The sequence below is a fragment of the Cryptomeria japonica genome, chromosome 3 (assembly GCF_030272615.1).
Source record: "Cryptomeria japonica chromosome 3, Sugi_1.0, whole genome shotgun sequence".
Classification (NCBI taxonomy): domain Eukaryota; kingdom Viridiplantae; phylum Streptophyta; class Pinopsida; order Cupressales; family Cupressaceae; genus Cryptomeria; species Cryptomeria japonica.
In genome coordinates, this window is record NC_081407.1 from 1,783,379 (window position 1) to 1,805,785 (window position 22,407).

Here is a 22,407-nt window from a genome sequence, read left to right on the forward strand (position 1 = left end):
TGATGACAAGATCTTTGGATCTTCAGGGTAAGAGAGACTGGCATGCCCAAGAAGTGTGTGCCGTGAAGTGGAGCCACTGTTGCCAGACTCTCTATCTGTTCGTTTTGTTTCGGCATTTTTATTGCGGGGGCCTCATTGAATGGTGTTCACTTTCTAGCCTAAGATTATATTATGTTCTTTTATATGTATCATTGTACCAGACCAGTATTGAGTCAGTATTTGGGCTATTTCAAGCCCTATCTTGCGTATCTCTGAATTCTTAGAGTTAGTTAGAACACAGTTCAATCAGCTATACCTATCTTCAAACAATTATTCTCAAATTTGAAAAACAACAAACTTGTCCTACAAATAGAATTACTGGAGACAAATTTTACCTTGAAACATCAGACGAGCCTTCAAACTCAAAAATTCTACAACTTGTGACCATACGAAATCGTTGCATAAGTCCTTATTTGTGTCCCATTGACCTCCTAGTTCATTTTAGTGTTGTTATAATCTTCATTTTAGTCCTTGTCTAGACTTCATATATGTATGTCTTAGTCCGTCGTCATTTACATAATCATCCTAGAAAGTCATACTCCAAACGTCCAAATCACAATCAGAGGATCAATCAAACTCAACCTCAACTCAAACAAGTTTGTCAAGCTCAACAAATTAAATATTGTCACATTCAGAGAAATGGAGAAAACATCTTACATGTTGTGATCCTAGGTCCAAAACAATCAAGAAAACATCATGGATTGGCATTATACATTTCATAGGGAAGGTGGAGAATTCATCCATTCCATTCCTATTCCATCACCATCCATAGAAATCTTATCTCAACAGATCAAGACTTTGCAACAACAAATGATAGACATGACTAGTCCTAACAAACATAGGGGTTGGTTAAAAAAAATGATGAGAGAAGTGATGACCATGAGGGAATCAGTATTAGGCCAACCTTCTTTTTCTTGTGAGACCATTCAAACATGCCAACCTTCATTCTTCAATAAAATCATTCCTACCTCAGTTCAACCAACATTAGAGTCATGTAAAGCTTCTTTTTCTTTCAACCCACTATATCACTCATACCAATCATATCAACCCAACAATCAAACCCCTTTCAACTAAAATCTAATTCCATTCAACCAAAGTCTGAAACAAAATTCATGTCAACCCAAAATTCAAAGTACCTCTTTCAACCAAAATCAAACCCCATTCAACCAAAGTCTGAATCAAAATTCACACCAACCCAACATTCAAACCTCTTTCAACCAAAATCAAACCCCTTTCAACCAAAGTCCAAATCAAAATTCATTCAACCAAAATCAAAACTCTTTCACCCAAAATCATACTCCTTTCAACCAATATCAGATCCCTTTCAACCAAAGCCCAAATCAACCATAGCTATCCACCATTTCATCATCCCTTGAAGTCACACAAGACCAATCCATGCCATCTCTATCTAATAACACAACCTCCCAAGGGCTATCCATCATACATATCCAATCTAATTCAAGTCACAATTCAAAGGATCTCATTCAAAATCCTTCCTCATCATGCCAATGGGTTGAAATATTCCAAGAATCTCCCATGCACATCCAAACTCCTTCCCTATGTCAAGAGGATGATCCTTAATAAGAAGAAATGAGTCCTAAAACAAATAAAGATCAAGAACAAACACTTCTATCCTACCCAATTTTTTATCAAGATCCCACCAACCAAGAATCTTATGATTATCCCCTCGCTCTTTTTTATTCCATTAATAATTGTGAGATTTTGCCAAGATCAAGAGGCAATGGAAAGCACAAACAAGAGAAGATGATAGGAATAAACTATATTCTATCAAGATGAAAATAATGATAAACTGGATCATCAAGTGCTCAATTACATACAATGAATATGAGCCTGCTTATATAGGCAAGGCTATATGGATATGTGAGCACACAAACATTTTATGTGGTTCAATAAGAAACAAGGGTAGGTAGGAAATAGGTGTGGGTAGGTAGGAAAAACAATATAATAGTCCACATGAGGCAGATCGCCCACTGAATGTGGAGTGTAACAACAATATCACACCACAAAAGGTGGAAATTATCCTACACACACTATCCCAATGTGGCACAAACACCCATGTGTCTCATACCCAAACTACTATGAAATGCATTTCATAAGTAAACTTAAGTAAGGTGTAATAATATCCAAGATGAATAATTATTTACACCAACAATAATGATACCATTTTGTCTCAAGAAAAAAATGTCCTTTCAAGTCCCATCCAACATCCACCTCCTAAGCAAGATCAAGACATCCCTTCCATCCTTCCTAATAATCCCTTTCCAAGTCAAGATCAAAGTATTCCTTCACTTTCATATCCTAAGCAAGATCCTATTATTTCTCTAGATCCTGATCAAGATCCCTCCATCCCTTCATTTCCATGTCATAATTCTCTATGTTACTTACAAGATTCCCTCTTGGTACAGGAGCACCCTTCTAAGGTCTTCCTCCATGTGACTTTTGTTGGAATTTTGCTTCTTTAAGAAGCCATGTAAATGTAATAAGAGCCAAGAGCTCATTGGTCTTGTTTAGGTCCTAGGTTCAAAATTCTAGGTTGATTTTTCTTGTGGAGTAGAGGGTATGTGTGCCTTTGATGATTTTTGGGTCCTTTTGGCATGGTTGTGTCCATAGGATAGCCCAAGGTAGGCCTAAAAGTCAAGACAAGCAACATTGTGAAAGTTGCTCAAAAGTTGTAAAAAGTTGTATGACTACTTTTCATAGTCGTCATGCAACTTTTCCACCAAATAGGTCATAACCTTAGTTTGGCATTGGGAACCCTAACCATGGCACACAAACTAAGGCAGAGACACTATAAATTGTTGCAAACCCTAAAATGAGGGGTTGGATGTCAGATTGTACGGCCCAAGGAAAAAGACCTTGACTATGACTGTATTTTTGTTGCCAGTTGGCACAAGTGGAGCATGAACAGGTTGATAATGGATTGTTTTGCAAACTAAACGGTGTTGAGAGTCTTGCATTGTGTTTATACTTTCATTTTGAGCACTTAGGTTAGGTTCTTGTGCAGGTTTTTGTGTGTTTTGTAATTATTTTGTGAAGTTACTCTTTCACTATCCAGTTTTGGACTATTTTGTGTAATGGAATGACAACTCCTATCCCCATTGTGGAAACACCATGAAACCATGGGGAAGAGGAGTGAAGACCTTGTATAGTATCCCAGAGCAAGTAGGGCCCTTGAAGATGTAGGAAAGCTTTTCAAAGACCCACTCCTAGGCGAGACTGGACTGTGCCCGGCTAGGAAGGGTTGAGGTTACAGAGGTCCATGAGAGCAAGGTAGGACAAGGAAGGAGGCACCCTTTGGAGGAGTTGTAGAGGAATATGTACATAACCATTGGTGAGAAGGAGGAGCTTCCACTAATCCAGTTAAGGTGGTAAAGACAACAAACCCTCACTGTGACCCAGGCAGGCCTTAAAACCCTCATAAAAACCCTCAAAAACCCCAAAATTCACCTAGGACAGTGTACAGACACTTGGAGGCCCAAAACCAGGAAAATATTTGAGCCCTTGCCAAATCATTAGCAATTCTTTTGGGGAATTTCACAAGTTTGTGCATCGTTTGCAAGAGGGAGCCCTAAAAGTCTGGAAAGGAGGCCTAATTGGGCACATTCCTTGTAGCCCTATTTTGTAGGAAAGAAGCAAAATAGTGAGATCGGTAAAAAAATGGAAGGCTAAAACCTCTTGGGGGAACATGAATGGATGGAAAACCATGTCAAAGACCTATCCTATCCTTGCTAGGACCTAAGAAGGTGTAGGAGGAGCTAAAGCCTGATTAGCCTATGTGAAGGTTTTTGATGCTTGTGAGTAGGTGTGACCTTAGGAGAAGTATCACAGGTTGTTGGTGGGTGGATTTGGCAAGGTCAAGGGATTCCATATGCAAGGGAAGTCCTAGAGAACCTAGGGTGTGGTTTGAACACCTGGTGATCCAAGGAGAGGATCAAGGAGCATAGACTAGGCTTGTCTATCCCATACCCTTTCCCATCAGATTGGTATCAGAGCAAGTTAAAGATTTGGTGGACCGTGCATGTCTCTATATTCTGGTGAATTAGTAGGGGAGAACATAATGGTCACTAATACAAAGCTGGCTAGGGAGGTAGAAGAGCAAAAGGAGAAAAATAGACTCCTTGAAGATGCTATGAGTGAGATAAGGAACAAGCTGCAATAAGTGGTTGATTAGAGAGCACAAGAACTCTGGGGTGCAGAAACTAGTGACAGAGGCAAGAAAGCTATTGATCTTGATGACATCATACCTGAACCAGATCCCTTAATCAATGAAGAACCTTTTGTAAAGGCCATTAAGGCTTTGAATACAAAATCTTTTGAAGGATTGCCACATTTCAGTGGAAGGATGGACATTGACACTATCATGGAATGGATTGAGGGTATGGAGAACCACTTTGAGTGTGAAGGTGTGAAAGAAGCTCAAAAGGTTAAGGTTGCCAAATCAAGACTAAGGGGAGCAACCTTGACATGGTGGAAGTACTTGCAAGAGGAGAGAGTTGGCATGGGAAAGCTACCTATTGCAAACTGGAAGGCCATGGTGAGTAAGATCAAGGAGAACTACTTGTTAGAGGATTATGAAGTCCAACTTCATTAGAAGAGATAGGGATTGAAGCAGAAAGACCTTGATGTGACCTCCTACACAGAGGAGTTTCAAAAGCTTTGTCTTAGATCCAAAGTCCAAGAAGAGGAATCTATCAAGGCGGCTAGGTATCTAAGTGGCCTAAAGTGGAACATCTAAGAGGAGATAAACCTATGGACTCCTACCACTGTCCAAAAGTGTCATCAGCTTGCTGCTAAGGTGGAAGAGAGGAACAAAAGGAAAGGAGACTCCAACAACAGGGGTAGAGGCAGAGTAGAGAACAAATGAGTCACCGAGGTGGCTACCAAAGCAAGGCAAATGAGCAAAGGAATCAAGGAGAGTCCAAGTTGACTGAACATAGCAGTGAAACCAATCTCAAAGGAGGCCATTCTAGAGGAAGAGGTGCACAAGGGGGCCCAAATAGGGGTAGAGGTACCAGCAGGGGTAATTCCTACTTTGTAACCATGAAATGCTACAACTGTGGTCAATTGGGACACCCGGCCTATAGATGCCCTGACAAGCCTAACTCATCAAACAATGGAAAGAGGGTTGCTTATGCCCATGAAGACACATCAAGCAGAAAAACACCTGAGGTGGACCATATTAAATCAGAGATTGGAGAAAATCTGATGTTCAATAGAGTCTTGATAAGACAGTCGGTTAAGGATGAACCTAAGCATTAGAGAGCATTGTTTAGGGTGAGATGCAAAATCTTTGGTAAGGTTTGCAAGGTGATAGTTGATTCAGGGTCAACTGATAACATCATATCAGATGAGGCAACCAAGAAGTTGAAACTCACAAAGATACCCCACACTAGACCTTACAAGGTGACATGGTTGAATCAAGGACAAAGTGTGCTTGTCAATGACAGACTTGGGTAGAGTTCTCTATTGGAGGATACAAAGACAAGATCCTTTGTGATGTGTTACCCATGGATGCTTGTCATCTACTGCTAGGTAGACCCTAGCAATTTGATAGGAAGATGATCTATGATGGAGAGGAGAACTCCATTTCCTTCAAGAAGGACAATAGAACCTATAAGATTCAGTCACTGATAGAGAGTGATGAGGGAACCTTAAGAACACCTAGTGTCTTACTTAATACTGGTAAAGAGTTCTTACACCTGCTACATGAAGAGGAGACAGTGGGATGTGCCATCTTTGTGAAGCCAAAGGAGGAGGAAGATAAGTTGCAGACAGAGGTACCTAAGGAGGTAAAACAAATGTTGCAAGAGTATAAAGATATGGTGAGTGATGGAGCACCTACAACACTTCCACCAAGAAGGTCTATTAGCCATCAAATAGACTTTGTACCTGGTGCATCCCTGCCCAATAAAGCAGCATATAAGCTCACACCTGATCAAAACAAGGAGGTGGCAAGGCAAGTGCAGGAGTTGTTGGATCAAGGACTGATCAAGAAAAGCATCAGCCCATGTGCAGTCCCGATAGTACTAGCAAAAAAGAAGGGAGGCAAGTGGAGACTTTGTACTGATTCAAGGACAATCAATAGGATCACCATAAGGTATAGATTTCCTATTCCTAGAATAGAGGATTTGATGGACTGTTTAGGAGGTGCCATGTATTTTTCTAAGTTGGACCTTAAAAGTGGTTATCATCAAATTAGAATTAAGGAGGGTGATGAGTGGAAGACCGCTTTTAAGACCACAGAAGGGCTGTATGAATGGCTTGTGATGCCATTTGGACTTACCAATGCCCCAAGAACCTTCATGAGGTTGATGAATGAGGTATTGAAGGACTTCACAGGTAGATTTGTGGTGGTGTACTTAGATGACATACTCATCTATAGCAGAACCAAAGAGGAGCACCTAGAACATTTGAGGTTAGTCCTAGAGAGGTTGCATGAAGAAAAGTTGGTAATCAACCTAGAGAAGTGTGACTTTTTGAAGCAAGAGTTAGTCTACTTGGGGTTTGTGGTGTCTAAGGGAACCTTGAAGATGGATCCAAGCAAAGTGGAGGCAATCTTGAATTGGTCTGCCCCTAAAACAGGGACTGAAGTTAGGAGTTTCCATGGTCTAGCCCAATTCTATAGAAAGTTTGTGAGGAACTTCAGTGGCATATGTGCACCAGTACTTGACACCATAAAAGGAGGCCTTAAAACTAAGTTCAAATGGACTGAACAAGCTGATAAAGCATTCCAATTATTGAAGCAAGAAGTAGCCACAAAACCCATCCTACTCTTACCTACTTTTGACAAACTATTCACATTGGAGTGTGATGCAAGTGGCATTGCAGTAGGGGGTGTATTGAGTCAAGAGGGAAGGCCTGTAGCATTTTTCATTGAGAAGCTTAATGAGGCAAAGAAGAGGTATTCAACATATGATCTAGAGTTGTATGCACTAGTTCAGTCTCTCAAGAAGTGGAGGCATTACCTACTCCCAAAGGAATTTGTGGTTTTCATAGATAACCAGGCTTTGAGTTATATCAACACTCAAGAGAAGCTTAGCAATAGAAATTTGAAGTGGATGGATTACCTCAAATCCTTTACCTTTACCATCAAGCATAAAAAGGGGCAGCTTAACAAGGTGGCAGGTGCTTTAAGCCGGAAGTTGTTGACTGTCCAAGAATTACAATTGTAGAGCATAGGGATAGAAGGTTTCAAGGATCTCTATGAAGAAGATGAGGACTTCTCATCAGCCTACAAGGTCTGAAAGGAGTTTGAGAATCATTTTCATGGTGAGTATGCAGACTACACCATTCAAAATGGTCTCTTGTTCAAAGGTAATCAATTATGTGTGCCTAGAGGATCCATGAGAGAAAATCTCATACAAGAGAAACACAATGGTAGTCTAAGTAGACACTTTGGAATCAATAAAACCTTGGATCTAGTACAAAGGTACTACTATTGGCCTAAGTTGCCAAGGGATGTGAGAAGGTATGTGGAGCAATGTGGTGTGTGTCAAAGGGCAAACGGAGGATCAAGTAATGCAGGCCTCTATCAACCATTACCGGTCCCAAATAGGCCTTGGGAGTGTGTGAGCATGGACTTTGTGGTAGGACTCCCCAAGACAAAGACATGTATGGATAGCATCTATGTGGTGGTAGACAAATTTTCTAAGATGAGCCATTTTATTCCATGTAGAACTACTCATGATGCTAGCTATATTGCACATCTCTTCTTTAAGGAGATTGTAAGGATTCATGGACTCCCAATAAATATTGTTTCAGATAGGGATAGAAAGTTCATGGGCCATTTTTAGCAAACCTTATGGAGAAGAGTAGGGACTAATTTGTCATTCAGCTCAGCTTACCATCCATAAACTAATGGTCAAACTGAAGTCATTAACAGGGTGTTAGGCAACTTGTTGAGGTGTCTAACCAAGGAGTATGGGCAGACATGGGATCTAGTTATTCCACAAGCTGAGTATGCCTACAATGACAGTGTAAATAGGACCACTGGAAGGAGTCCTTTTGAGGTTGTCTATGGCAGACATCCAAGAGGGGTGTGTGAACTAAGAGAACTTGGTTCCATGGAGATGAAGAGTGGGCAAGCAGAGGACTTCACTCAAACCATCAAGGAAGTCCAAGAATGGGTCAAGAGAGCAATCCTAGAGTCTACTAAAAAACTGAAAGCAAAAGTGGATGAAAGAAGGAGAGAGGTTCAGTTCAAAGTGGGTGACTATGTGATGGTCCATTTAAGCAAAGCTAGAATGCAAAGCGGCAAGCCTACTAAGCTACAAATGAAGAGGGTAGGACCTTGTAAAATTTTGTCCAAATATGGTGAGAATGCCTACAAGGTGGATCTTCCTTCAGATTTGGCTATATCACCAGTCTTCAATGTTGTTGATTTGATACTATACAAAGGTAAAATAGCAAGGCAAACTGAGAATCAAGCCAAGGTGCTATAGGACTTGGATGTGAATGCCTTACCTCAAGTGAAGCAACCCCTAGTAGAGGAGATCTTGGATTCAAGGGTAAAGAGATCTACTAGACACCAGGTCTACATGGAACACTTGGTGAAGTGGGCAGGTCAACTTGAGTCTGAAGCCACTTGGGTTGAAGAGAGCAAGTTCAAGAAACTTGGTATTGACTCGACTCTCATCTCTCCCCTAGTTCCTTAGTTTTATGCAGAAGGGGAGTATGGTGTAGGAGCACAATTCTAAGGTCTTCCTCCATGTGACTTTTGTTGGAATTTTGCTTCTTTAAGAAGCCATGTAAATGTAATAAGAGCCAAGAGCTCATTGGTCTTGTTTAGGTCCTAGGTTCAAAATTCTAGGTTGAGTTTTATTGTGGAGTAGAGGGTATGTGTGCCTTTGATGATTTTGGGGTCCTTTTGGCATGGTTGTGTCCATAGGATAGCCCAAGGTAGGCCTAAAAGTCAAGACAAGCAACATTGTGAAAGTTGCTCAAAAGTTGTAAAAAGTTGCATGACAACTTTTCAAAGTTGTCATGCAACTTTTCCACCAAATAGGTCATAACCTTAGTTTGGAATTGGGAACCCTAACCATGGCACAAAAATTGAGGTAGAGACATTATAAATTGTTGCAAACCCTAAAATGAGGGGTTGGATGTCAGATTGTACGGCCCAAGGAAAAAGACCTTGACTGTGATTGTGTTTTTGTTGCTAGTCAGCACAAGTGGAGCATGAACAGGTTGATAATGGATTGTTTTGCAAACTAAACAGTGTTGAGAGTCTTGCATTGTGTTTATACTTTCATTTTGAGCACTTAGGTTAGGTTCTTGTGCAGGTTTTTGTGTGTTTTGTAATTATTTTGTGAAGTTACTCTTTCACTGTCCAGTTTTGGACTATTTTGTGTAATGGAATGACAACTCCTATCCCCATTGTGGAAACACCATGAAACCATGGGGAAGAGGAGTGAAGACCTTGTATAGTATCCCAGAGCAAGTAGGGCCCTTGAAGATGTAGGAAAGCTTTTCAAAGACCCACTCCTAGGCGAGACTGGACTGTGCCCGACTAGGAAGGGTTGAGGTTACAGAGGTCCATGAGAGCAAGGTAGGACAAGGAAGGAGGCACCCTTTGGAGGAGTTGTAGAGGGGTATGTGGAGCACCATTGGTGATAAGGAGGAGCTTCCACTAATCTAGTTGAGGTGGTAAAGACAACAAACCCTCACTATGGCCCAGGCAGGCATTAAAACCCTCATAAAAACCCTCAAAAACCCCAAAATTCACCTAGGACAGTGTACAGACACTTGGAGGCCCAAAACTAGGAAAATATTTGAGCCCTTGCCAAATGATTAGCAGTTCTTTTGGGGAATTTCATAATTTTGTGCATCGTTTGCAAGAGGGAGCCCTAAAAGTTTGGAAAGGAGGCCTAATTGGGCACATTCCTTGTAGCCCTATTTTGTAGGAAAGAAGCAAAATAGTGAGATCGGTAAAAAAATGGAAGGCTAAAACCTCTTGGGGGCACATGAATGGATGGAAAACCATGTCAAAGACCTATCCTATCCTTGCTAGGACCTAAGAAGGTGTAGGAGGAGCCAAAGCCTGATTAGCCTATGTGAAGGTTTTTGATGCTTGTGAGTAGGTGTGACCTTACGAGAAGTATCACAGGTTGTTGGTGGGTGGATTGGGAAAGGTCAAGGGATTCCACAAGAAAGGGAAGTCCTAGAGACCCTAGGGTGTGGTTGGAACACCTGGTGATCCAAGGAGAGGATCAAGGAGCATAGACTAGGCTTGTCTATCCCATACCCATTCACATCACCTCTCAAATGAACTTACCATTTCTCCTAGTCCCCCTCATGATCCCAATCCCTCTACATAAGTTTTTAATGAACTTCTTATCAATGAAATCACCAATCCTAATCATACTGCAAAGAACACTTTATCAATGATTGTGTATGTGCCATTATTACATGTTAATGTGGTGACATAAACAAGCATAGCATTAGCTATTGAAATCAACACCCAAATTTTTGCATCATCTGCTTCAAGCACAAACATAACACCAGCTAATGAGATCAACGCATGGTTGGCTTCATCATCCTCTTCAAGTGCATCAATAAAAATAAACATAACACCCACTCATGTCACAACTTCAGAACCAGAATCTATTTGCCTCATACACCAACACTTGATAGATTGGGGGCAAGAGAATCTACCACAGTTGGATTGCTTTAAAAATGACAAGGCTATAGCTGCATTCATGGGTTCTAGACCTGGATTTCCATCTGATGATCCACAAAATCCAAAAAGTAAGGAAATCAACATTGGAGATGTCAAACATGTTCACTTAGCCGAGTCCTTATATCTTATTGGAAAAGACATCTTTATCTGACTCTTCAAACAAAGACCAATGAACTACCTACACAAAACTCCCTGACCCTATGAAAAACATGTACATTAAACGATATTATATCTAAGGGCTAGGTTAGTTTAGGTTTTGCTTTCCGTGTTGCATCTCATTTTCTTCCAAGCACATCACATTCACAAATTTCATGGCATATAGTTTTCTGCATTAGCATATATCAACACCGATAAAACAAGGCAACTATCCAAGTTTATCATTTGTTTGCATTAAAGAGAAACAAGGGTCATCTCCTTTCTTAGATATTTGAACATGAAGTCTTTGAGGTCCTAAGGTTATTCATTTTCAACATTACCCTATGACGATGCTTTACTTATGTTTGGGTAGTGATTTCACTATTTGAGACTTGTTAACCCAAAATCTATCAATTGCTATATCTCAAACACATTAACAAATCTCTAATTCATTCGAGACACCTAGTTGATCATATGACTATTGAAAAATCTAAAACTCTACTTCAGAACTGCTGTAATTTTCACGCCCAGGTAGGTTTCATTACTTACAAGTCAAGGCAAGAAAATATAAAAAGAAAAAGTGTTATGCCAAATATCCACCTCAAGGCAAAAGAGCAATGAAATATAATTGAAATATCATGCATACAAAGTGCAACAAAAAGATTGACTATGGGAACATGCGAGTAACTCCATCAGGGCTATGAACGCCTGTTGGCGATGGAGTAATATTCAAGAGATTACAGTCTATAACCTCGTCAGAGCTCTAAAATCTTGCTGACAGTGAGGGTCTATTTGGGATGCTTTTGAAGTTATAATAATCCATGTAGCTAGTCATATAGGATGCTAAGGATCTTTAGTGAAGACAAGAGTAGGAATTAACTCATTTGCACACACATGGGCAAAAGAAGATCAAAGTTTCAAGAACCAATGGGTAAGTTTTCTATGTCTCCCTTTGTAAATCCTAGTCACTAAGAGTGTTAATTTGGATGTTCCAAGGGGACATTAAGGATAGATTGACTACTCATCTATTAAATGTTTTGTACCTCCAATTCAATTGGTGTATTACAAAATGCTAAACAAATACAATCATCCTTGTTCGAATAGGAAATGCATCTTCATCATGCATATTGAAATTAACATAGGTCATGTCAAAAATTCATTGTCCCTACATGCATTCTGTAGATCATCATGTCATATAGGTCTGCACACTAGGGGTATATCTAAAAAAATCCTAAAAATCATATAAAGTCTTGAAAAAATCAACCAAAAATCATAAAAAGTCCTGAAAAAAATACCAAAAACATTGGGAAAACACAAAAAATCAACCAAAAACATCCATATAATAATGTCCTGAAAAAAATCAATCCAAAAACATTCAAATATCAATCTACAAAATCCAAACATAATAAAAAAATCAATCAAAAAACTTGCAATAAAATGTCTCGCAAGAATCAAACCCTAGAAGATATCCAACAAACACTTCGCACAAAGTTAACAAAGGATACAACTATCTATTCAAAGATCTGCAATCAACTGATCAAACTATCTTATCAATTGTATTATATCTATATCAAGTGATCATTATCTTTTCTTAAACATAAGAGTATACACTCGAAATCAGACAGGTCAGTCTTAAACGGGGTCCGCAACTTTCTAAGATCAAACATTATCAACTATCACAACAAGAAACTGAGAATGAAGGCACAAGGTCGGTATAGTTGCAGAATTTTGTCTGGGTCAGTCTTTATCTTTTATCATTTGGCGACAGATCATGTTTCTATACTACTCAAGGATGTCCACAAGTGACTAGAGGAGCCGGGATGGGCATTATTTTTTTCTTTGTTTGTTGTTTGTGGTGTGAACCAATGAAGTTCTAGGGCAATAGTTATAGTGGGTGTCTGTGTTGGTATGTTCATTCGACAAATATCCTATGCAAAAGTTAAGGATAGTTATGCTTGTGACTATCCCACATACCTCAACCCCTGGCATTATTTCCTAGAATGGAGGGTTTCACTCCTTGTCTGCTATGTGTTTGTTTCTTCAATGAGATATCTTTACATCTTGGTTCCTTATACCCTGATGTGTTAAGCTCCATTGTTCAATAATAAGGCTCAGTGATTAATATATATTGTGCAATAAATAATGACACGGGTTCGTGAATCAATCATTCTCATTTCATCTCATTTGCTTATTGCTAGTTTGTTGATTCTTTTCTCATCATCTCTTTCTAAATCATTTTCTTTTATCTAACATTATTCTATTTCATTCTAAGGTTCATTCTCTCATATTCTATCTCAATATCATCTTCACATCACCTATCTCTATCTCTAATAAACTAACCATTCTTCTATCTTTTATCTCACATTCTTCTTTTTTCAAGAGATTGTTCATGTCTTTAATGCACAAACAATCTCTCGAGGGGGCATTACACCCTAAGCACCGTCGAGGCATACTGGGGCAGGAAATTTTTCATTTTCTTTAAAACAACATCATTTTGACATTGTCTCAAAGAGGGGCAAATGTAGACACCTAAAAAAGTCTCATTAATCATGTACTAATTATTCGTCTAAATTAGTTAAATAATTCTTTAATTCTTTAATTAAGTTAATTAAGCTTATTCTTCTAAATTCATATTTCCTCATCATCTTACAAATTAGTCTATTTTCAATTCTATCATCATTTAATCATTTAAACCATTTTCTAATAATTAAATATTTATTATTTAATTAATTGTGACTATCAATCCTTCAATTTAAATAATCTTTATTATTTAAATAAATTTATTTTTAATTTCTCTTTATTTCTAATCATCTAATCATTAACCCTCTTCTAAATATTAATTAATTGTGATTTTAATCCTTTAATTTAAATAATCTTTATTATTTAATTAAATTTAATTTCTAAATAATTAAATAGTTTCTTTAAATTATTTAATTAGCTAATTTATTCTTCTAATTTCTAATTCCAAAAATCCCCAAATTCTGATTTCATTTAATTTCATTAATTCTTCTAATTCAAATTTTTCAAATTCATATTCTTCTAAATTCTTCTAAATTCAAATACATGTGCATGATTTCAAAAATCAAATTAAAAATCAAAGCCAAGTTCTAAATATATTCAAATAACAAATTGAATTTAAAATAAATTCAATATTTGAATTAAATCTCATGTAAAGATTAAATTGAAAATCAAAGTTAAAGTTCAAGCACATGCTAAATTAATTAATTCAATTATCTCTTCAATTTCTATCTCTATCTTCTAGTTAGCTTTTTTCTAAATAAAGCTCTCAATAAGATTCCAATCAGTTAACTATCTTCTCCTCTTTATTTCTTCCAATCACCCTTTTTCATCTTTCAATCAGTTTTTTCTCAATCAATTGACTCGTTTAATCTATTCAATCTATTTTGTTCCACCTCCAAATCAGTAGTTCAACTATCAATCAACATGTGAGCTCACTTGAGTTCCACCTCTTGCTCAATCTGTTCCACCTTTCATTCAATTCTCATCCAATTATCTATAAATTGAGCATTCAAATTCCATTTTCAACAATCACGAACTTTGAATCTTTGTGTCATTTACAAGTTGCCAGCGCGATATTTGAGAGCCACCATACCACAAAAAGGAGAAGAGCAATGGAAGCTATATGTAGTCTTGGAATAGGGGGAATTGATTGATATATTTTATATTCATGTTTCTTGTTTAGCATTATTTCATTGTTTGTTTGTTTGTTTGAATTCCAATTAGGATAGGGGTTCGTGATTTCCCTTTATTCCTATTTGATTTACATTTAATGAATTTTAGCATATGACAGTTCCTATTCTTTTCAGACATTATTTTCTTGGAGGCTTCTTAGTCCTTCATTCCTTTTTTAGTAGCTCATGTTATTTTCATGCATTGCATCTATCACTTTTGGAGAGGGGTTTTTTCTCACATGGTTTTTCTCCCTTTGTCCATTTAGAGAGACTTCATTTGTTTGTACACGTGTACCTAATCAAGCCTTTTGTTGTCAGGACCCATTTCAATATTCACGTATTTAGAGTTTTTTACTCACCCTAAGTTTCACTTAAGGGTGGGTGTTAGAGCATGTTTAGCTATTAGTTGTTTTCTTACAACTAGTTATGCTTTTTTTCTTTTTCCCTTTTTAGCTTAAATTCACTTAAGAGTGCTTATTTTAGTTGTGCACCTAGTTTATCTTTACACATCTAGTTTAGATAGAGTTGAACCTTGTTTATCTGGTCATGCTTGCACTTTAGTTCTTGTAAATTTATCTTTGTGCTTTATTTATAAGAACCTTATTGTACAATTGTAATTCATCCCATTATCTTGTAATATTTTCTTTTAATTAATATAACATTCATCTATGCAACTCTCATTTGTGGAAGGTGTTTTTGTATGTCGTTTGATCTTGTAGGCCTGTGTTGCAAAATTTAACATTGTATAATAGCTTTGAAAATTCAACTTGGTATCAATGCTTTGAAACTTCAACAAAATGCTAATGTGTTGCAACTTCCTCCCATCCAACCAATTGACAATTCTAAACCATTGCCAACTTACCATGATCCTAAAGCTTTTTGTCAATATCACCGTCCACCTGGCTATGATATTGAGAAGTGCTACCAATTGAGAAATAATATACAATGCTTCATTGATAATACCAATATATCTATAGCTGGTGTGAATGACAAAGGGAATAAATCCGTAGCTCCTCCTAATCAGAACCTCCAAATCTTTACCAATTTGTTGCCATCTCGTTCTACCAATGTTATTCAGTTTGAGTCTCTTGATTCTTCTCCTAATGACCTTGGTATAAAATCTAATAATGTTGTGAATCTTGTTGACAAACCTACACCTCCAAAATATTGATGCATCACTTTTGATCCTAGTGAGGCTATTGTTGCACTTGATGGCCCATTATATATTACTGCAAATATCAAAGACAAATTCCCATGAAGGGTGCTCATTGATCCAATGTTTATGGTGAATGTGATTACCGAAGGGAATTTTTATATTCAACAATTGCATCAAGTAACAAATGACACATTTGATTTTACAGTTAAGGTGTATGATGGTTTCTCTTGTCCTACTATTGGTTCTATTACTCTTCCCATTGGGGTTGTTGTTGTTGGTAAGAGACACTACTCCGATGAAGATTGATGCATGAGAGATGTTTAGGGGTTGTCATTGATGGCAAATCAATTCAGAAATCATATCCGGTATATGTAGATTTGATTTACTAGAAGGCATAAGTCTGGAAGGTGGAATACAGTACCCGACAAAGTATGAGTACAATGTATAGATCTTGATTTTGGTTGCATAGCTTTGGTTTAGTTATAGAGACAAATGATTCAAGGTTAGAGGTAGTTTAATTTGTAATCCTAAGTATCCAGTATTGATTCATGAGAGAGATTGAAGGTCTGGTATCCGGTAATTCAGAAAGAACAGAGCTATTTTGGTGTAACATGTTATGCAAAATCCTTGGGGTGATTTCGGTGGTTGTTATTGAGTTCGAGGTGATTGAGCCGACATGTGTGAAGATTGTTATCATTTTGTTTAGGTTTGCATATGGTTTTGTGGACAAATTGAGCCAACTTGTTGGTGCACATTTCATGTTGCATGTTATGCAGATTTTGGAAGTCGACATGTTAACTAATCTATTTTGGCAGTGCAGATATATAAGAACCATTCATTTGAACATTTTAGGATATGGTGTGAGTGTGTGAAGATTGTATGTGCGATTGTGCAAAGACTGTGAGTGTGATTGCAGATTTGGTGCTTCAGTATATGACAGTGCAGTAGAATAGAGAAGATAAGTAGAATAGTTGTAGAGGTCAAATTGAGCCTAACCAGAATTGCTATTTGGCATATGTAGATGCTATTATTCCGTTCACTCATACTTGTAATCAATTGTAATCATTTGTAAGGCGGTGACTTTGTATTTGAGCAATGAGCTCTAGGTAGTGTGCTTGAATGTAAGTGCATCCCCTTTTGTAATATTATCATACTCCTGATAAAAGTATAATAATATTGTGGGTTCAAATCCCACCATGGTTTTTCCCTTTCCAGGTTTCCACATAAAAATTCTGGTGTTATGGTATTATGGTTGATTGGTTTATGTTTCTGCACTTTAATTTCATTCTTATGCATTCGGTGGTTTAAGAACCAGTTAAATAAATTTGTAAACTACAGAACACTGATTCACCCCCCCTCTCAGTGTTCACTAATTCCAATAGGTTCTAAGTGCTTAGATGTCGTATTTTCTATTATCCCTACATCAGATCAATTTTGTTTGAAGTTGGGACATCCTTGTCTCACTTCCTTGAAAGCTATCTCTTATACAATTTATAAATGATTTGAGTTCCCTCATAATGACACTATTATAATGATTAATCATAGCTTTCACCAACCCATAATGAAGCATGAAAATTTCACTCTTGATTACTTTTGGCCTAAACAACTTGAGCCTCTTAAGTCTCGAAATGACATCCTTTTTTGATCTTATCAGAAATGGAAAAATGAGATGATCGTGTCCTTGAGTAAACCTAGATACCCCACACCTATGGATAACCCTTCTTGTCAGAATGGACTTGGTATTCTTCCTACACCTTCTATTCCTCCATATGCTTCAATCCTACCTCCTACTTCCTATAAAGGAAAGCTCTTGGCTTCAAGTATCCCTCAATCTATTGGGGTTTCTTCCATTCCTCCCCCTATAAGGGAAAAAAAGCCTATGTCTATTGATCCTCAACCTTTACAAGTCTTAACTAAAACTAAAAGGAATCATTGTGCAAGAGAACAATGATGAAGATGCCATGCCAAGGTTTGATAGATTTATTCCCAAACTGTTTCCTCTCCAAAGAAACCAAATGTTGACTTGGTCCCATTTGTCCAACCTTCGTTTAACCATAGGGAGGAAGTTCAACTCGAATTACCGAAAATAAAAAATGCTTAAGAAAAATAATGGTTCAACTTATTTTTTTGTTAGAGATCCTAGTTTTATTAATCTAGATGATGATATGGATGATGATGTTGTTCATGCTAACAATGTTGATTGTAATGAGTTAGCTTCACATTTTTCAAAAGCATTAACCCTAGCTCCTAGTGACAAACAAAGTGAGTCATCATCAAAGTATGGTCCTTGCTTGGAACTTGCAATAGCTCCATATATTATGCTTGAAGTGGCTCCTCTTGCATCTTGTCCACCATCCCTAGATGATGTTAAGCAAGATTGGGAGGTAGATGATTTACTTGACTAGTTTCATTCATTTTGTGGATTCTCTTTTGTGTGTCTGCCTGTTTGTAATGTGATTCCCCCATGATGTGTTGCTTGATATGTTTTTGTGTAATGTTAGGCTCTATTTGGATGACCCTTATTTCTTCCTTAGTGCAAGGTAATAAAGAGGTCAAATATGTTATGACATTCCTCTATTTGTATCTTAATTATTTTATATATTGCATCTATGTGCCTTGTGTTGTCTACTTGGGGATGATGCAAAGTGTTGAGATCTCTTTTGGTCTTTTCCATGTTTACTCAAAAATACATTTGTTTGTTATCTCTTGTGATATTTTTCCATTATGTTTGCAGTTCCACTACCTTTGGGGAATGAGGTCAATTCAATATAAATATTCTTGATATACGTTATTTATCATAAGAGCATACTAACCCTAGAGTTAGTAGATCCCTTATGTGCTTTTTCCTATATATTTTGTGACCATTATCCTTTAATTTGTCCTTTCTTGGGGGAATCTCATTGTGGTAACATGATTTATCTTTTGGATGCATGCTACCTCAAAGCAATTGCTTCTGATAAGGTGTATACAATCTCTTTAAAGTGGGAGCATATATTTCGCTCAATGTTACACTTTATGCACACACCATGATGTGTTTTCAATACTCAAGTTATTTTGCAAATTGAGCCTTTTTATTTGTAATTTGGTATTTTTCTTTTTCTTGACTCATAGTAAGAACTAAATCTTAGTAGGCTAGTGCAGTCATGATCTCTCTTTTCCTTTCCTGTGTTGGCCTGTTTATCTTGATATTAGAGTAGTAAGATTCCAAAGTCCCTGGGGGCTTGGTGTGTCTTGTCTGTTTGATATATCAGTGAAAGATTTTCAATGTGACCTTGTACTTTACCATGAGTATGCTTAGGCTCATACTCCTGCTAAAGTGGGAGCTAACTATAGCATTGTAAATTGTATTTGCATAGAATTTCATCCTTGCTTAGATCTCACCTTAGTGCTTCAACTTTTGATACACGATGCTTATTTTGATTCTACTCACACCATCTAGAATCCTACATTTTTACCTTCTTCTCTACCTTCCATCCAAGCCGAAGTCCTAATTGTTATGACCAAGGTGCTGGGTGCCCTGGTCCTAGCTCAGAACTAGGGCACTCAAAGCTTTGGTCCTCTCAATTAGGACCCATTTTAGGTCCTCACAATGGTCATCTCAGATGGGCAAGAAATTTGATCTCATGTCGGTCTACTCTAGAAATTCAATTAATTTTCAAGCAATCATGTATAAAATTAGGTCCACCCATCTCATTTGAAAACCTAATTGGACAACTCTATGATACTAATTGAAAATTCAATTCAAGTGAGAAAGCAATTAGTTATTCATAAAACATTAGCGAAGAAATAAAGTCAAGCTCAAGCATTCAAGATGGCATCCATGATCAACTTTTTATGAAGGCATTCTACTAGACATCCTAAAACTCTTTTATGAGGACCCAAACAAAACTTCATCAAGGTGTACATTTCAAATTACAAGCATTTCATTTCAGATCTGGCCTTTCCCTCAAAAGGAAAGCATCTTGATGTAGTTTCCATCTCAATTACTATTTCAATTTCAAGGTTAATTCCTAGCTTGGGGTTTGACCTAAGGCAAACCCCTATCCAAAATATCTTTCCTCTCCTTTTGTGTGTAGGGAATAAGCTCAGGAGTTGTACTTGAGGATTCCGACAATGTTAATGATGGCATACATGTTCAACTTTTAATGTAGCAAAATTTGAACTTGGACTAGGGAAAATCTGTACTTCTTGGTCCTAAAATATCCCAGATCTTAGTTTGTGGCTCTGTGGGATATTTGTAGTAGTATGTTTTTGCTAAGTTACTTCAATTATTTATTGTTTTACCCTAATTTCACAATTACCTTCCAATTTTAACTAAGAAAGAGGGTAACTATTAAGAACCAATGAATCTAATTAGAATTTCAACCCTTTCCCTATTTGGATTGTAGCTATATCTATTGGATTTTCCCCTCTTTCAATGTTTGTTTAGTTAGTGGTTTTATTATTTGGATTGGTGAAACCCTAATTCCAAATTACATCAATACATCTGCAATTTGTTTCTTTACACACATTGAATGAACTTACTTGTTTGGTACAAAGAAAATATGACATTTAAATGATATATCATCAATTTTATAACTATTGAGAAGGGTATGTTGGGAGTTCAAAAAATGATATTTTAATGAAAAACTTATGATTTGAATTGTACCTTATATCTTTACACTTATTTTATGATAATTTTGAGGATTCAAGCAAGAAATAGTAGTAATGTGAATCTATGATTCAAATTTATGTATAATCAAAATTTTATTACTATTAAACACTATGGAAAAAGTGATGTTGTTTAAAGCTTTACTAGTTCAATATATTCTTAGGGTTGCATGGTAGTCAAAAGTCATTAGTAGCTTGATTGCAGGCGATAGTGATTGTATTTACATATACTTGATTCTCATATTTTGTTATGGTACTAGTGTAAATGATTGTATTTACATATACTTGGTTCTCATATTTTGTTATGGTACTAATGTAAATGTCATTATTTGCTACCATTGTTTAAGGGTTTGTCTACTTTCATTAGAAATATGAGAAAGGGACAATTTTTGGTTGTAGGTAAGATACTCAAATAATTTGCTACCTCCTTACCATTATTTCAAAGACCATATTGCTTATATTGAAAAGGATGAATAGATAGTGGGTTTGCCTATATTGTAGGTAATTGAAAGTTAAAGTTTGCATGGAGTATTCTCACTTGCATGTACTTATAGGAAAATAGTCCTAAAATTATATCGTATTATATTCCTTTTATTCCCAAACTTGAAAATGTTTATCCATGGAAGGTATTACATGTGCAAAATCTTTCTAGCTAAGCTAAGAATTTAATAAAAAAGTACTCGTCTAGATTCATTCAGATTGATTCTAGTTTTAATATGGAATCTCATTACACAATCTTAGAGGTAAGTATGGCTATGTTTCTTAACATAATCATCTTTATTTTGCATACTAAGCATGACATCCACTTTATGTTGTAATTTATCAATATTTCACATAAGTGCATTAAGGGTTGTGGTAGGAATATAAATGGTGGTAACATGAAACAAAATAGATGGGGTCTAAAGAGAATAAGTGATGATCACTAAATATGAAATTTGGAAGAGAGGCAACAACATTATAGGGCAAGGAGAAATGAGTGGTCATAGCAGGATAATAGGAAGGAGTGGCACTAATAAGTTGAGAGGTAAGAAGGACACTAATGGGAGATACTTGTTAGGCATGACACTAGAGGAAGATACATGAGAGTTAGGAATAGGGATCTCAGTATCAAACGTTGAGTGTAGATGAACTATGGAGGATGAGAGGTGGCTAGAAGGAGAAGATGTGCCACACAAAGAGCATGAAGAGGCATTCCTGGAACCAGTACCATTAAGACTCTTTATAGTGAAGGGTGTACTATGAATTTTTTTATGAAGAAACTTAACCAACTATGTAGGAGAAGTGAGATCAATAGTGAGACTTTGATATATGCACAATTCACAAAGCCTAAAGGAGAAAATGATATCCAGGAGGTGTATGATCTAATATAAAAAATAAAACATTAATAAGTACTTAGATGTGAAAACTAAATAAGAATAGTCCAAAGGTGAAAATAAAGATGGGTTGGTAAAGATTAAAAAAGATGTCATACATTGCAAAACTAAACCCTAATAAAGATTTGAGTGTGAAGACACAAATTAGGGTAGATCAAACTCTAATAAAATTTGAAACAAGGGGCAACCAATTGAAAATGTAGATTTGAAACCCCAAGGTAGAAGGAATAAACCTTTTAGGCTAAAGCGTAAGGGGGTGCAAGCAAGTCAACATTCACCAAAATGAAAAGAAAAATAAATGACCTCTTCAATATATTTTAGGGTAAATAAAGGACTAATGCAATCTCATCAAAATCTACCTTGTATATGTGGGTGGGGTCTAATAATGCTAATAGATTAAATGCATGAAATTTAAATAATAAAATAATGGTACTTAGCTCAAAATTCAATGAAGATAATATTGCGCCAAGTGTGAAGAAACTAATTTGTCAATTTATTAGTCTTATTGGATGCTTGAGACACTCCTAGGAATATGCAAACCCTTTGATTGGTTCATTTTTTTAATTACAAAATTGCCTCCAATGAGCCCATATTTGAACTTGTGTACATGGATTCAAAATATCTGCCCCTTCTGCCATTAAAAAAGAAACAATCAAGAATGCT